At 42.4% G+C, this 17,814-nt stretch overlaps 1 protein-coding gene across 3 annotated transcripts in view; it reads left to right on the top strand.

The window, feature by feature from the left end:
• Positions 1–14,442: 14,442 nt before the first annotated feature.
• DENND4A (DENN domain containing 4A) overlaps positions 14,443–17,814 on the top strand; it is a 128,883-nt gene continuing 125,511 nt past the window's right edge. For all 3 annotated transcript variants that reach the window (XM_070762668.1, XM_070762667.1, XM_070762665.1), the window contains exon 1: positions 14,443–14,550. The gene's annotated coding sequence lies outside the window, so the exon portion shown is untranslated. The remainder of the gene's footprint in view (positions 14,551–17,814) is intronic.

Here is a 17,814-nt window from a genome sequence, read left to right as displayed (position 1 = left end):
AAGCCTCTCTAAATCCTGATGCCTGCCCTATGACATATACGAAACTAGAGTTACAATCTTGGATCTAGAAAGCTTACAACTACGATGCCTTAAACATAATCTAAGTATTGCCCACAAGATCATACGCTGCAACGTCCTGCCTGTCAACGATTACTTCAGCTTCAGCCACAACAACACAAGAGCACGCAACAGATACAAACTTAATATTAACCACTGTAAAAAATATGACTTTAGCAATTGAGTTGTCAAAGTGCGTAACTCACTACCGGACTCCATAGTGTTTACCCCTAACCCCCAACATTTTTCCCTTAGACTATCCACGAATGACCTCTCCAAGTTGCTAAGAGGTCAGTAAGGGGCGTGCATAAGTGCACTAGGGTGCCTTCCATCCCCTATCCAAGTGGGAGTGGCTTGAACAATCATCGTTCAAATGAATTGTTAACTCCTCGACTTACAACCTCACCAGTGTTGCTCGCTGGGGTGACAATTTGCTTTGAGTTTTCCATGCTCTCCTTCCTGGGTCGCCCCCCTCCACCTCAGGCTGGGTAGCTAGGCAAATGGGTGCCAGTCAGCTGTTGAGAAAAGACGGGGAAGGAGAAGGACCCCCACAACTCCTGCCGGTGCTGGTCTCCCTGCCACTCTCCAAGGAGAAGGAGGAGGATGGGAGGGGGGTATTTAAAAATATCAAACAGCCGAGGGAGAGTTACAAGGTTATTATTGCCGCACGATGCCTTTTCATCTCAACTGCGGGTGGAGTGAGGGCATTGCAAGGGGGAAAAGACCATAGTCCAGACTGCTTTGGCACGGCTCGGTTCGGCTCAGCTCAGCTCTCCTTTTTTCCCCTGCTGCTGCTGCTGCTGTTGCGCGCTCCTTGCTTTTTTCCTCTTTCCTCCTTCCAATTTCAATTTCAATTTATTAGATTTGTATGCCGCCCCTCTCCGAAGACTCGGGACTTTTTCCCTCTTTCCTCCTTCCAGGTGGCCGTGTCAGGCTGAAGGGGAGCCAGGCAGGAGAGAGGGAAGCTCGTCCAAGGCCAGGAAGGAGGAAAGAGGCCAGGAAGGAGGAAAGAGGAAAAAAGCGAGGAGCGCAGACTCAGCAGCAGCAGCAGGGGGGGGAAAGGAGAGGTGAGCAGAGACCAGGAATCCAGAAAGTGACTGCCACCGGTCAGCTGGAGCTGCGCATGGTTTAGTGATATTTGAAGTTACAACTGCACTGAAAAAAGAAGAGTGACTTAAGAGTGTTGTTGTTGTCTTTTTGCCTTTGCAGCCTCTACATGGTCACAAGATCAAATTTCGGAACCTTGGCAACTGGCTCATATTTATGAAAGTGATCTGGGATCATGTGATTCTTGTTTTGCAACTTTCTGATGAGCAAACTCAAAGGGGAAGCCAGATTCATTTAACAACCGTGTTAATGACTTAACAATTGCACTGACCCACTTAAGACGCTGTCTTGCTTAGCGTCAGAAATTTTGGGCCCAATTGTGATCGTACACTGAGGACTACCTGCACCCAAGAGGGACTGGGGAGGGTGATAATGTGTGTGTGTCTTTGTGTTTGTTTGTTTGTGTGTGTGTGTGTGTTTAAAAACCACATGGTTGTGACCATCACCTTGATTTTTTGACCTCCACTAGACCTGCTTGACTGTCTGGATATTTCTACACTGGATCTATTTTTCATATCATTTATTCAAAATTTCTCTTGTTTTCTTAGGGTGATTGTCTTTCTGCTGGCTGGTTTCCCCCCCCCCCCCTCTATAATAACACTCAACTTCTCTAGTTCCACCCTAACCTTATTTGCCACTTAGAGTTGCTTTTTCTGGCAGGAATAAGTTAGATCCTTTCCACGTATTCTTCTCAAAATGTTTCTTCAACTTTGGAGTGCTCTCACCATATTTTAGCATAGCATTTATTTTATTTATTTTATTTCTTAATTAGATTTGTATGTCGCCCCTCTCCGTAGACTCAGGGCGGCTAACAACAATAAAAAGACAATATGAACAAATCTAATTAATAATAATAATAATAATAATAATAATAATAATAATAATAATAAAAGTAATGTAAAAAAAACCAATTTAAGAAACCAATCATACACACAGACATACCATGCATAAATTTTATAAGCCTAGGGGGAAGGGAATATCTCAGTTCCCCCATGCCTGACGACAGAGGTGGGTTTTAAGGAGCGTACAAAAGGCAAGGAGGGTGGGGGCAACTCTGATATCTGGGGGGAGTTGGTTCCAGAGGGTTGGGGCCGCCAGAGAGAAGGCTCTTCCCCTGGGTCCCGCCAGACGACATTGTTTAGTTGACGGGACCTGGAGAAGGCCAACTCTGTGGGACCTAACTGGTCGCTGGGATTCGTGCGGCAGAAGACGGTCCCGGAGATATTCTGGTCCGATGCCATGAAGGGCTTTAGACTTATATACCACTTATTTAGACTTATATACCACTTCAGAGTGCTTTGACAGCCCTCTCTAAGCAGTTTACAGATTCAGCCTCTTTCCCCCAACAATCTGGGTCCTCATTTGACCCCCCTCGGAAGAATGGAAGGCTGAGTCAACCTTGAGCCAGTGATGAGATTTGAACTGCTGAATTGCAACTAGCAGTTAGCTGAAGTAGCCGGCAGTCCTGCACTCTAACCGCTGTGCCACCTCGGCTCTTTTGCATGCCTTTTATATCTCAACTTTTATTCCATAAGATCAGCTAACTCAACAGCCCTTGAAAAGCGAACAGTAGCTTCGGATGGCAGATGAATATAAATAAATGTTGCTTTCTAGCACTTAATGACTGCTATGCAGTAAAGATGGCTTTGATTTGACAAATAAATAGGATAAATACTGGTAATCCCAGCGACCGGTGAGGTCCCAAAGAGATGGTCTCCTTAGGGTCCGTTGACCAAACAATGTCGGCTGGCAGGACCTAGGGGAAGAGCCTTCTCTGTGGTGGCCCCGGCCCTCTGGAATCAGCTCCCCCCAGAGATTCGTACTGCCCCACCCTTCTTTCCTTCCAAAAAAGTTTAAAAACTCATCTTTGCCGCCAGGCCTGGGGTTCCTTAGACCTTCCCCACTGACCGATGAATGCTTAGTTTGACTGCTGAATGAATGATATTGATAGTTTTTAATTAGCATTTTTAATTAGAATTTTAAGATTGTTTTTTAAGGTATAATTGGTTTGTTATTATTGTTTCCTGGGTTTTTTTCCTGTACATGCTGTTAGCTGCCCCGAGTCCTCGGAGAGGGGCGACATACAAATCCAATTAAAATCAAGCTGCATCAGCAGGGGAATACACTCCAAGACCAGGGAAGTCTTAATACCACTCTACTACGCCCTGGTCCGACCACACCTGGAGTACTGTATTCAGTTCTGGTCACCACACTTCAAAAGAGACATTGAAACTCTGGAGAAGGTGCAAAAAAGAGCAACCAAGATGATTAAGGGATTGGAAACCAAGACTTACGAAGAGAGACTGAGGGAACTGGGCATTGATAGCCTGGAGAAAAGGAGGGCCAGAGCGGACATGATAGCAGTCTACAAGTATACGAGGGGATGTCACAGAGAGGAGGGGATCACTTTATTCTCCAGGGCACCAGAGGGCCGGAAGAGGAACAACAGCTGGAAGCTGACCAAGGAGAGATTCAACATGGAGATAAGGAGGAACTTCTTGACGGTCAGAGCGATCAACCAATGGAACAACCTACCAGCGGACGTTGTGAACTCCAACACTCTGGACATTTTTAAGAGAAGATTGAACTGCCACTTGACTGGTGTACTATAGGGTTCCTGCTTGGGCAGGGGGTTGAACTCGATGGCCTTCATGGTCCCTTTCAACTCTAACAATAAATAAATAAAATAATAAAACCCTCAACTTACAATGGTTTGTTTAGTGACTGTTTAAAGTTACTTGAAACAAGTGACTTATGACTATTTTTCAGAATTATGCCATTTGCAACATCCTCATGGTCATGTGATCAGATGCTTGGCAACTGGTTCATATTTATAACCGTCGCTGTGTCCCGGGGGGGGGTGTCACATGACCCTCTTTTGTGAACTTCAAACAAGCAAAGTCAAGGGGCAAGCCAGATTCATTTAACAGCTGTGATACTAACTTATTCATTGCAGTGATTCATTTAACAACTGGGATGAGAACGGTTGTAAAATGGGGTAAGATTCACTTAGCAAACGTCTTACTTCACAACAGAAATTTTGGGCTCAGTTGTGGTTGTAAATTGAGGATTATTTATTTCTTTATTTACTTATTTTATTTTGTCAAGCATGTATAAGATAACAGATATAAGTATAAACATATTTATTTATTTTGTCCAATACACAATGAGGGTTTTAGTGGGTATATATATATAGGAATAGAACATATCAATGAAAGAATAGAAGAAGAGATATAGGAATAGAAGAAAGGTATAGGAGATATAGGAGAGCAATAGGACAGGGGACAGAAGGCACTCTAATGCACTTGTACTCGCCCCTTACTGACTTCTTAGGAATTATGGATAGGTCAACCATAGATAATCTAAGGGTAAATTGTTGGGGTTTGCTGAAGTCATATTTTTTTACAGTCAAGTTTGGAGTGGTTAATATTAAGTTTAAATCTGTTGTGTGCTCTTGTGTTGTTGTGGTTGAAGCTGAAGTAGTCATCATGTATTTTACTCTGTGTGTGTGTGTGTGTGTGTGTGTGTGTGTGTGTGTGTGTGTGTATATATATATATATATATATATATATATATATATGTCACATGTTTAAGCTGAATTTGAAAATTAAGGGAGACTAGGATAGATCTATTTCGGCCTTATTTTGGCCTCATCAGCTAGCCATACCCACTGGGACTTGAACCTGCAACCTTTGCCTTGTAAGGCAGAGAATTATCCTCTAGGCTACAGTATCCAATCCCTTCAGCTCTGTACCAGGGAAGGGTTACATTTTGTGTCGAATCACCCTGGTATATTGAAGGAACATCACAGCTCCTTTTTTTGCCTCTCGGCAAAAATATATATATACCCCCACTAAAACTCTCATTGTATATTGGACAAAATAAATAAATAATAAAATAAGATCAGGTGAAGTGTTAATAACCCTTTATAATGCCTTGGTAACTTGCAATACTGCATCCAGCTTGGGTCGCCACAATGTAAAAAGGATGTTGAAACTCAAAGTGAGAGTACAGAGAAGAACAAGAAAGATGATTAGGGGACTGGAGGCTAAAACATACGAAGAACGGTTGGAGGAACTGGGCATGGCTAGTTTAACGAAACGAAGGACTAGGGTGACATGATAGCAATGTTCCAGTAATTTAAAGGGCTTCCACAAACAAGGGGGAGTCAAACTATTCTCCAAAGCACCTGTGGGTGGCACCTGATTCTTTGTCGGCTGTTCTTTCAGAAACTTCTGGTTGTTTACTTCAATCAATGCAGGTTCTTTACTTTCTTTGATGTACGGTATTCAGTCAATGCATGTTTTTCTTCTTCTACTGTTTGTTTTACTTGTAAAAATCAGATTTTCTGGGTAGATATCGTCTGTTGACATCACTACAGGAGCGAAGTGAATAGTGAATGGTCATGAGTTTTCCTGTTTTTCTGTCCAAATTGTCCAGTTCAGCTTGTGTCTAGTTTATTATGCCAGCTGTATACCTTATGACAGGTATAGCCCATGTGTTTATGGCCTTGATGGTATTGCCTTTTGAGAATTTTTCTGACTCTTTGTGTGTATTATTTGCTGACCACATGTTTCACATGCCTATGTTTCATGTTGTCCAGTTGTAGTATGCCAAGGTATTTATAGGCTTCTGGCTGAAGACACTTTATGGCTTGACCATTAGGCATATTCATGCCCATTCTTTCAGTGATTTTACCCTTCTTCAGTGCTACTGTGGCACATTTGTCCAAACCAAACTCCATGCTGATATCAGTGCTAGAGATTCGGACAGTGTTGGTGAGAAAGTGGATTATTATTATTATTGTTGTTGTTGTTGTTGTTGTTGTTATTATTATTATTATTATTATTATTTCAATACAACTCAGCAAACGAGATCACTATGCTGGATTTCATATTTCATCACCAGTCGGGCGCTTCCCAAGCACTTAGGACTGCGTGATGTAGCGCCGAATTATGTTTGCTGATCCCAGTAAAGCGGCCTTTTGCAATTAACAGATGGAGATTTTGTCAATTCTGATGATTTTCAAATGTCCACTGAGATCCTTTGGCACTGCGCCCAGCGTGCCAAGTACCACTGGGACCACTTTCATTGGCTTATGCCAGAGTCGTTCCAGCTTGATTTTTAGATCTTCGTATTTCACTAATTTATCTAGCTGCTTCTCCGCAATTCTGCTGTCTCCTGGGATTGCGATGTCGATGATCCATACTTTCTTTTTCTCCACAATCAGGATGTCTGGTGTGTTATGCTTCAGAATTCGGTCAGTCAGAAGTCGGAAGTCCCACAGTAGTTTTTCTTGCTCATTTTCGACCACTTTTTCGGGCTTATGATCCCACCTGTTCTTTGCCACTGATAAATGGTAGTTCCGGCACAAGTTCCAGTGGATCATCTGTGCCACAGCATCATGTCTATGCTTGTAGTCAGTCTGAGCGATCTTTTTGCAGCAGCTCAGTATGTGATCGATTGTTTCATCTGTTTCTTTACAGAGTCTGCACTTTGGATCGTCTGTTGATTTTTCAATTCTGGCTTTGACAACATTTGTTTTAATGGCCTGTTCTTGTGCCGCCAGTATTAGTCCTTCTGTCTCCTTTTTGAGTGTTCCACTTGTAAGCCATGACCAGGTCTTTATTATTATTATTATTATTATTATTATTATTATTATTATTATTATTATCATCATCATCATCATCATCATCATTATCATTATTTATTGTTATTATTGTTGTTATTGTTGCTGTTATTGTTATTGTTGTTGTTGTTTTGTTGTTGTTATTGTTGTTGTTGTTCTTATTATTATTATGCACAACTATGACCTCTGCGGTATCTCCAGGGTCATGTCATGTGGTCTCTTTTTGGAACTTCTGACAAGCAAAGTCAGTGGGGAATCCAGATAACAATCTCGTTACTGTTCTGTCGGGCTTTCTGGTAGACTCCTCCCGAAAATTCACAGGTACAAATTTCAGACACACACATGTTTGAAAATTCAAAACAATGTTCTTTATAATGAAAATTCACTTAAACTAAGCCCTCTTTTGGTATCGCAAAGAGCACTCGTCTCCAAACAAACTGGTAATTTGTACAAGTCCCTTATCAGTTCTGTGATACTTAGCTTGCAGCTGTGAGGCAATTCACAGTCCTTCTTTCACAAAGTGAAACACACTTTGCTCTGGTTTAGTTTCAAAGCGGGGAAAAATCAGCACACAAAAGGTCAAAGTCAGTAAAGCAGTCATGAAACACAAGGATCAGATAATCCTCCACAATGGCCAAACCCACAGGCTGCTATTTATAGCAGCCTCACTAATTACCACAGCCCCACCCAACCACAGGTGGCCTCATTTTCTTTGATAATAATCTCTCAGTTGTTGTTGCCTATGCATCGCTCTCCGCATGCGTGGCTGTATCATTAACTCTTGTTCCGAATCCAAGGAGGAGCTAGATAATTGATCTCCTTCTGAGCTGTCTGCCCCACTCTCCTCCTCCCTGTCACTCATGTCTTCTTGGTCAGAGGAGCCTTCATCAGCAGATTCCACCAGGGGGGCAAAACAGGCCTGCAGCATGTGGATGTCTCCCCCACATCCACAGTCCTTGGGGCAGGAGCTGGGCCAGAGCTAACCACAACACGTTACTAAGTGAAAAACTGCAGTGGTTCTCTTAACAACTGTGGCAAGAAAGGTTATTGATGCCAACTCTCTTAAGAGTCTCGCTTATCAACAGAAAATTTGGGCTTAATTTGGGGTTGTAAGTTAACTATCTTTTGTCCCCACCACCCATGCCTAATACCTGCTTTCCTCTTTGATAAATTACAGCCACCCTCATCGCTTCCCCAAACTAGCTTTTATAGAAACAAAACAAAACAAAATACTATTTTTGTAGAAACAAAATATTTAAAGCGGTTGTTTTAGGTCTTGCCCCAACATTACTCCTGCATTCAAGTGTACTATGTCTTTGCTTGGTTTAAAGTTAATCAATTCCTATCAAATATAAACTCTAAGGGATCAATGCTAAATTTCCTGACAAACAGACCAAGAGCTTTTCTTGGCACTACAGTCTGAATTTTAATAGGCAGATTGCAAGCCAAAAGTCTCATTTTGTATAACCTTTAAGCAACCTAAGAGAACAGAGAGGAAAGGAATGAGCCAATTAGCTATTTGAAATAAGAAAAATTACATTTGCTCACTGTTTACGTTAGAAATGTTTTCTTCTTTGTCCTTCTCCATTCAGGATCAATGCCATATCAAACAGACATGCACACATAGTTATAACCCCTGTGCATAGTGTGGTTAGAACTTCAACTGTAAAAAAATATGGTTTTATTAACTGAATTCAAAGTTTAAAAAAACATTACACAAAATTATTTTTAAAAGGAAATAAAAAACTATAAGGAAAGAAAAACAGAGAGGGAATATATTAATGGATGCACATACATCTATGAAAATTCTACATGAATATTTCAACAAACGGCGGCTGTCTTCCATTAGAAATATCCATCGCTGTTCTGTGCCAATAAGCCATTTGTGTTGCTAATAACATCAGTCTGCAAACTAGGACTGCTGCAATTAATATTTTGAAGAGAGGCAATAATGTTGAGACTCCTCACACAGATTTTTAAGTACATTTCAGTAAGCATATTGAGTTCCTTCCTGGAATAAAATAAGCCAGATGCAAAACAATAACTATGTACGGCTTCTGACATTTCATCTGGGAGAAAAATCTATGCAGAAACCTATTTTTTGCCTTCAGAATAACAATAACAAAGTTGGAAGGGACCTTGGAGGTTTTCTAGTCCAGTGATTTTCAACCTTTTTTGAGCTGCAGCACATTTTTTACTTTTACAAAACCCTGGGGCACATTGAGGAAGGGGGCGGCTAAAAAAAATTTGGACAAAAAAATTATCTGTCTCTCTCTTCCTTCCTTTCGCTCTATTTCTCTCTCCCTCCTTCTTTCTCTTCCTTCCTTCCTCTTTTTTCTCTCTCCATCCCTCTTTCTCTCTTCCTTCCTTCCTTCCTCTCTTTTTTGCTCTTTCTCTCTTCCTCCCTCTATGTCTTTCTCCCGCCTTCCCCCCTCTCTTTCTTTCTTTCTTTCTTTCTCTTTCTCTCTCGTTCTTTCTCTCTCTCTTTCTCTCTTTCTCTCTTGCTTTCTTTCTCTCTTGTTCTCTCTCTCTCTCTCTTTCTTTCTCTCTCACTTTCTTTCTCTTTCTTTCTCTCTTTCTCTCTTGCTTTCCTTCTTTCTCTCTTGTTCTTTCTCGCTTGCTTTCTTTCTCTCTCACACACACACTCTCTTTCTCTCTTGCTTTCTCTCTCTCTCTTGCTTGCTTTCTCTCTCTCTTTCTCTGTTTCTCTCTTGCTTGCTTTCTTTCTCTCTTGTTCTTTCTCACTTGCTTTCTTTCTCCCTCTCTCTTGCTTTCTTTCTCTCTTTCTTTCTCTCTCTCGTTTTCTTTCTCTCTCCGAGCTTCGCGGCACACCTGACCATGTCTCATGGCACACTAGTGTGTCATGGCACACTGGTTGAAAAACACTGTTCTAGTCCAACCCCCTCCTCAAGCAGGAGACCCTATACCATTTCAGACAAATGGCTGTCCAAATTTCTTCTTCCAGTGATGAAGCACCAACAATTTCTGAAGGTAAGTTGTTCCACAGGTTACTGTTAGAAAGTTTCTCCTTGGTTTTAGATTGCTTCTCTCTTGGTTTAGCTTCCATCCATTGTGTTTCTTGTCTTGCCTTCTGGTGCTTTGTAAGATACGTTGACCTCTTTCTAGCAGCCCCTCAAATATTGGAAGAGTGCTATCATGCCATCCCGGTCCTTCTTCTCCCTTGATTAGACCTACCCATTTCCTGCAACTGTTCTTCATGTTTTATCTTTCAGCTCCCCTGTCATCTTTGTGGCTCTTCGAACATCATGGACCATGGATCCCCATGGAGTCAGGCTCACTCCATCTCCTACCATTGACCTGCTCTCTATTTCCCCACTAAATTAATAATCAAAACTGATTAGAACTATTCTTCACTGATGTCAGCTAATCTAGTTACATCTTGAACATCTGAATAGTGGATGGAAACTGAACAAGGAGAGATTCAACCTAGAAATAAGATGGAACTTTCTGACAGTGAGGACCATCAACCAATGGAACAGAAGTTGCCTTCAGTAGTTGTGGGAGGTTCACCATTGGAGGAGATTTGACTGCCATCTATCAGAAATGGTGTAGGGTCTGCTTGTGGGAGGGGGTTGGACTAGATGACCTGCAAGGTCCCTTCCAACTCTGTTAATCTGTAATCTTATCTAATATGGCTCTCATTGGGATGAGTGGACCTAAATAGATCCCAATAATAGGCTTAAACCCTGAGCCTTCCTTCCTCCCCCGCCCTGAAACCTAAACCCACATCCTTGAGGATCTCGTATATCATTACTCGTCTCCTTAAATATGTTTTTCTTTTCAAATTTATACAACCATTCCCTTGGTCTCCAAAGGTTTGCAGTTTGTTATGGTTGGTACTGAATTTAAAAAAAATATGTGTGATACTTCTTGACTCTCACATAGATTCCTTCCAACTAAGTTCTCTTTTCTTTACAATGGTTTTATATATATACAGTACTTGTACTTAAGAATGCCTCTACTTAAGAACTTTTCTAGATAAGAACCGGGTGTTCAAGATTTTTTTTGCTTCTTCTTAAGAACCATTTTCTACTTAAGAACCTGAGCCTGGGGAAATTTCCCAGGAAATTTGAGAGTGGCACGAAGGGCCGGCCAGTTTCCTGCCATTCCCCCTTTAATCCCAGCCATCTTGGGCTTTTCTGGGCTGCCAGAGGAGCCTTTCGGTGGCTCTCTCTCACTCGCCCACCTGGGTTTCTCTCTCTGGCGCAGTGTATGGGAGGCAGCATCGCGCCGGGTGTATGGGAGGCGTGTGCTTCTCCTCGCCGCCTCAGAGTCCTTCTTCTTCTTTTTTTAAGCCTTAAAGTTTTGGATTATTTTGATTCCCCTCACCTCACCTTCTTCCTTCGGCAGCGACTGTCCTCTTCTTCCTCCTCCTCCCCCCACCCAAATTCCGAGCTTTTATTTCTTTCCTAATGAGTTTGCACGCATTATTTGCTTTTAGATTGATTCCTATGGGAAAAATTGCTTCTACTTACAAACTTTTCTACTTAAGAACCTGGTCAGAGAACGAATTAAATTCTTAAGCAGAGGTACCACTGTATAGTGTTTATATTTGATATTATAGAGATCCAATTTAGAAGAAAGGAGAAATTTTCTGCCAGTGAGAACAATTAATCAGGGAAATTTTCTGCCAGAGTTATATGGGGTCTCCATTGCGGCAGGTTTTCAAGAGAAGACTGGACCAGCATTTGATAAGGTTTCTTTCCTTCAGCATGGGGTTAGACTAGGAGCAGTGTTTCCCAATCTTGGCAATTTGAAGATATCTGGACTTCAACTCTCAGAATTCCCCAGCCAGCATTTGCTGACTGGGGAATTCTGGGAGTTGAAGTCCAAATATCTTCAAGTTGTCAAGGTTGGGTAACACTGGACTAGAGGACCTCTGAGGTTTCTTCCAGCCCTGTGATTTTATATTCTATTTAATATCTGAGGATAACCTGGCCAAGCTTTGAAGAAAATCTCAAGGTCCTTGTTGGAAAAAAAATGAAACCAAGACCTTTATTCAGTTCTCTGCCAAAATATTTTTAGAAGCCCTCGATAGTTTTTCATTATCCTAACAATTCTCCAAGGTAGCTTAGTATGAACAAGACCTAAATAATCCAAGTCTGATTTTCAATTATTTTTTGTGCTTTTTTATTTTTTTCTCCACAACTTTCAATTTTATTTATTTATTTAATTGGATTTGTATGCCACTCCTCTCCAAGGACTCGGGGCGGCTCACAGCACGTACAAAAAAACAGAACAACAATATGAATCCAATTAATAATACATTAAAACAACCATTAAATTCAGTTAAAGAAAACCTATCAAACCAATAATTCAACAATCATACTGAAAACATTCATTCATTCATTATATCAACATACCTTAAAATGTCGATAACTTACACATTTTTGCTCAGACAATGAAAAATCAATGTTCTATTTTGCACCTATTTTTATCCTGTTCATCAGTCTGTTTTCTTTCATTCCATTCCATTCCCCTCCTTCTATCTACATCTCCTCCCTCTACCTTCTTACTCCTTCTCTACTTTCTATTTCCCTCCACTCCTTCCCTCCCTTTACCTTCCTACTTCCTCTTTTTCTCTCTTCCTCGTCACTCTCCTTGAGTGATTTTCAAAATTCATGGCTGTGTTAACTAGATAGATAGACAGATAGATACTATGACCCTTCCGGTATTTTCAGGATGTTTGGGACATAGATGCAGGTAGTCCTCAACTTAGAACAGCTTGTTTAGTGACTGTTTGAAGTTCTAATGGCACTTTAAAAAATGGTCACATGATCAGAATTTGGACAACTTGGCAACTGGCATGTATTTATGACAATTACAGTGTACTGGGGTCATGTGGTCACCTTTGGTGACCTGATAAGCAAAATCAATAGAGGAGCCAGATTCACGTAATAGCTAAGTTACTAACTTTAACAAATGAACAACTTTAACAAACGTCTTGATCTCTTCAGCCTTGAAAGACGGCGTTTAAGGGGTGACTTGATCAAAGTGTATAAAATCATGTATGGGATAGAAAAGGTGGAGAGAAAAAAATTCTTTTCTCTATCACACAATACTAGGACAAGGGGGCCCTCCATAAAGCTAATAGGTAAGAAAGTGAGGGAAATATTTCTTCACCCAGAGGGTCGCTGGTTTATGGAATTCACTTCTAGAAGAGGTTGTGACAGCTGTCAGCCTGGATAGCTTCAAGGCAGGATTAGACAGATTCATGGATGCCAAGTGTATCGGTGGTTATTGCAACAGATGTCCAAGTGCTGCCTCTATGTTGGTTGAGGCAGGCAGGATTCCCTTGAGTACCATTTGTTGGGGGTCAAGGGAAAGGGAGGGTCTTGCCTTCTCTTTCTGCTCAAGATCCCCATTCACAATTGGTGGGCCACTGAGTGACACAGAATGCTGGACTTGGTGGACTTTGGCCTGATTCAGCAGGGCTCTTCTTATGTTCTTATTAGCAGATTAACAAAGTTGGAAGGGACCTTGCGGGTCATCTAGCAGGAGACCCTACACCAGTGATGGTGAACCTTTTCGGCACCAAGTGCCCAAACCAGAATGGGTGTGCATGCACATGCATGCAGGAGTGCCGGAAACCTGAAGACTAGTTGGTGAGTGTGCATAAACACGATGGTCAACTGGTCTTAAGTTTTCTGGCATGTGCCTGTGTACCAGCCATCTGATCTTTGCAGTGCTAGAACACTGGAAAACCAAAGACCAGCTGGCTGGTGCACATGCCTGTTTTTTTGGGGTTTCTCGGGGCATTTTCAGGGTGTTTTTCAGCACTCTGGTATCCAAGAAGACAGGTGCAAAGACGGGCTACAAGAATGGTGGAAGGTCTTGAGCATAAAACCTATCAGGAAAGACTTCATGAACTCCATCTGTCTAGTCTGGAGGACAGAAGGAAAAGGGGGGACATGATCGAAACATTTAAATATGTTAAAGGGTTCAATAAGGTTCAGGAGAGAAGTGTTTTTAATAGGAAACTCTACTAAACAAATAATTCCCTCAACACTGTCAGACTTTCTACTAAATCTGCACTTCTATTCTACTAGTTTTTCTCATCATTCCTATCACCCATTTCCTCCCATGTTGACTGTATGACTGTAACTTGTTGCTTATATCCTAAGATTTTTATTAATATTGCTTCTTCATTGCTTATTTGACCCCTATGACAATCATTAAATGTCGTACCACATGATTCTTGACAAATGTATATTTTATTTTATGTACCCTGAGAGCATCTGCACCAAGACAAATTCCTTGTGTGTCCAATCACACTTGGCCAATAAAATTCTATTCTATTCTATTCTAACCTAAGAACAAGGGGGCACAATCTGAGGTTACTACCCCCTTACTACTTTTTCTCCTCCCCCCCCCACTCATAGACCCAATTCCCTTTGAATCCTGATGGTGCTACATAGTTGGGTCACGAAACGTCTGCAAGAAAACAAGCAAGGCCATCGAGGACCCCCCAGGTCAACCCTGAGCGACCCCCGTCCTCCTGTATTTTCCTACCCCCTTCTCCTCCTCCGGCAGGGCCGCTTTCCAGGGCGCCCGTGGCCCCGCCCCCTCCGCCGACCGCCCCTCCCCTCGGCCAAGATGGCGGTGGGCGCGCATCTCCCCGGTGGAGCGCGAGGCGCGGTGGTGGCGGCGGCGGTGGCTGGTGCCGCTAGTGGCGGAGTCGCGTGTGACAGGATCTCCGCCGTGGTCGGCGCCGTGACGGGCCTCCTCCGCCTCTGGTGAGCGGGGCGCGTGGAGAAGGGAGGGCAACGGCTTCCTGGTGGTGGTGGCGGGGTCCCCGGGGGACGGAGGGGACGTTGAAGCCCCTCAAGGTATCTGCCGGTTGGAGGGGGGGAGTCGGCGACCCTCACCATTTTCGGGAGGGGGGAAGTTCATGAGGCGGTTGGGACGACAACGACGACCAGAGCTGGTGATCCGGTCCGCCCGGGATTCAGAGCCTTCCCGGCTTTAGGGATGCTGCTGCTACTCCTGTCAATGGACCTAGCAATAATAAACTGCTATTGTTATGGTTGTTGCTATTATTGCTTATATTATTATTGCTGCTATGATTAATGCTGCTATTATTGCAGCTGCTATTTTATTGTTGTTGTTGTTGTTGTTGTTGTTGTTATTATTATTATTATTATTATTATTATTATTTTCACAAAAAACAGTAACACCCAGCAAACCAAATTGACAAGCTGGATTATTATTATTGGGCACCCGAACTGGGATGGCAATTGTGAGGGTGATTCCCTAATAATTCCCTGGGAGGGGGGGAGGAGCAGTTTTCTCAGCCTTCGCCTGCATCCCTGCCATGCTGGAGCCTTTACCAGGGGTTGGTATTGCTCCCCACCCCAGAAAACTAGGAGCTGGAGATGCCCGATCCAGAGCGTAGCTCACTTGGATTCCCCCTAGGGGAAGCCCTAGGAGAGATGGAGGGGGGGGCATTCGGAAAAGAGGAGTTCTCCTTTTTGGAGATGCCCACAAAAGGAAAGCCATGTGGAAACACACACACACACAGGGGAACAGCCTTCTCTGTGGCAGCCCCGGCCCTCTGGAACCAACTCTCCCCAGAGATTAGAATAGCCCCCACCCTCCTTGCCTTTTGTAAGCTCCTTAAAACCCACCTCTGCCGTCAGGCATGGGGGAACTAAGCTAATCTTTCCCCCTAAGCGTCTACAATTTATGTATGGTATGTTTGTATGTATGATTGGTTTTATAACAAGGGTTTTTGGCTGTTTTAGTATTGGATTTTTACATTCTGTTTTGTCACTGGTGTTAGCCGCCCCGAGTCCACAGAGAAGGGCGGCTTACAGATCCAATAAATAAATAAATAAATAAATAATAAATGTGCTGGTGAGACATAGAATCAAAGCGCAGGAAGAGACCTTGGAGGTCTTCTAGTCCAACCCCTTGCCTAAGGCGAGTGACCTTATTCCAGTGATGGTGAACCTTCTTTTCCTCAGGTGCCGAAAGAGTGTGGGCATGCGCTATTGGGCATGTGTGAGTGCCCACACCCATAATTCAATGCCTGGGGAGGGCAAAAACAGCTTCCCCTGAAGACCCTCTGGAGGCCGAAAAAGGCCTCTTTCCCAACTTCTGGTGGCCCAGTAAGCTCATGTCTCAGCCTTCCCAGGCTCCAAAGGCTTCCCTGGAGCCAGGGGAGGGTAAAAACGCCCTCCCCCATCCCCCGGAAGCTCTCTGGAAGCCAAAACCGCCCTCCCAGAGCCTCTTTCAGAGCTAAAAATCACCTGGCCGGCATACACATGCACGTTGGAGCTGAGCTAGAGCAACGGCTGATGTGCCAGCAAATATGACTCCGCATGCCACCTGTGGCACCCGTGCCATAGGTTCGCCATCACTGCCTTATTCCATCCTTGACAAATGTCCCATCTCTTCTTGAAAACCCTACAAATACAAGGATACCCTATTTCAGGGGTCCTCAAACTTGGCAACTTTAAGACTTGTGGACATCAACTCAATTCTGGGAGTTGAAGTCCACAAGTCTTAAAGTCGCCAAGTTGAAGACCTCTGCCCTACTTGGTAGTTGGAGATAGTTATCACCTTCCAACTCCCACCACCACCACTTTCCATCCACAGAGTGGGTCCAGGTTGCTTCTTCCAACTTTTTTCATCTCAGCATACCTATGCTAAATTCTCATGCCTGTCCGTCTGTGGGGTTCCCCCTACCCCACCAGAAGAAACTCAACCTGAATTTTAGACCCTTCTCCCCTCCTCTTTTTCCTTACATCCAGGAATGCTGGCTTGCCTCTTTTATAAACAATTGCCTCTTTTATTTTATTGTTATCAAATCTAAGAGTCCTCGTGTCTTGTTCAAAGAAAAAAAATGCCAGTTTTGCTTTCTGCTAAATGCGGTATATGTTCCTATTTCATGTAAACATAACAGCTTTGGTATATATCCGGTTCCATTTATGTAGAATTATAATTATGGGTTGGCTGCAACTATCCCATTCCTTGTACGTAGAATGATAATTAAATGTTTACTGTGTATATCCTATTTCATTTATATTGAAGGGCGTGACTCTTCTGTTTGTACAGTAAAGAAGTAGAAGATTCACATGTAAAAGAAGATAAAAACAGTTTATATTGACATTTTGCTCTGTACAAGAAGAAATCCTTAACTTTCTTGGGATGTATAGCATAAGTACTTAAATTACTCCGACTTCGGACCAGAAAATTAGGTAAGCAGTTCTTACTTTGCATTGAAACAGAAATAAATGCACTTTATTTTTATTACCCGAGACTGAAGCAGAGGTTGGAAAATATTTTCTTTGATAGTATTTTTAGTACACGATTATTACTGTTTGTAAGTAGTAGCGGTGGTATTTTCAGATTGCCTTTTAGGACATTTTTTTTTAAGGTTATTTCTTTATCTTTGATGTAATTTACATAGGATTAGTAATCCGACACGTGGAAGTTTGCTATTGGAAAATAGAGCTGGGAGCTTAACTGTTAGAGATGTTTTGATAGTGTGAACAGCACAATGACAGGCTTAGACATTTGGGGATGGCTGTATTTGTAGCATTAGGTAATTCTGTTGGTCTTTTATAAACACATTCACAGGAGAAAGTGAATTCTAATTCTGTAAGATCAACCAGATAGCATGTGAACTTTCAGGTCCAAAAAGAATTTCTTCTTTGGAGAATATATTTAAATGTGAAAAATATATGGAAGGGGAAGCTATTTGCTACAAGTTGAATTTACATTGGAAGGAAGGATACTATTTGGTGAAAAAGGGGAGAGTGAGATACACAAGTAAAGTTTGGGGATAGAAAAATGAGTTTATTGGCGAATTAAAATTGGGAAGAAGCAGGTTAATAACTCTACCTTTTGTGAACACTTTTCAAAATGTTAGTATCAAGCGTTTATGCTGAATAAAGATTTGAACACCAAGAGTCATTATTAGAAGGCATTGTCCAGAGCTCTGGAACAATTTTGGAGTTCCAGTGAGACACCTTTAGTCATCTTTTTCCCCAGTC

Source organism: Erythrolamprus reginae, chromosome 10 (assembly GCF_031021105.1).
Source record: "Erythrolamprus reginae isolate rEryReg1 chromosome 10, rEryReg1.hap1, whole genome shotgun sequence".
In the NCBI taxonomy this organism is placed as follows: Eukaryota; Metazoa; Chordata; class Lepidosauria; order Squamata; family Dipsadidae; genus Erythrolamprus; species Erythrolamprus reginae.
Note: the sequence above shows the minus strand (reverse complement) of the source record. Positions and strands in the feature narration are given on the sequence as shown.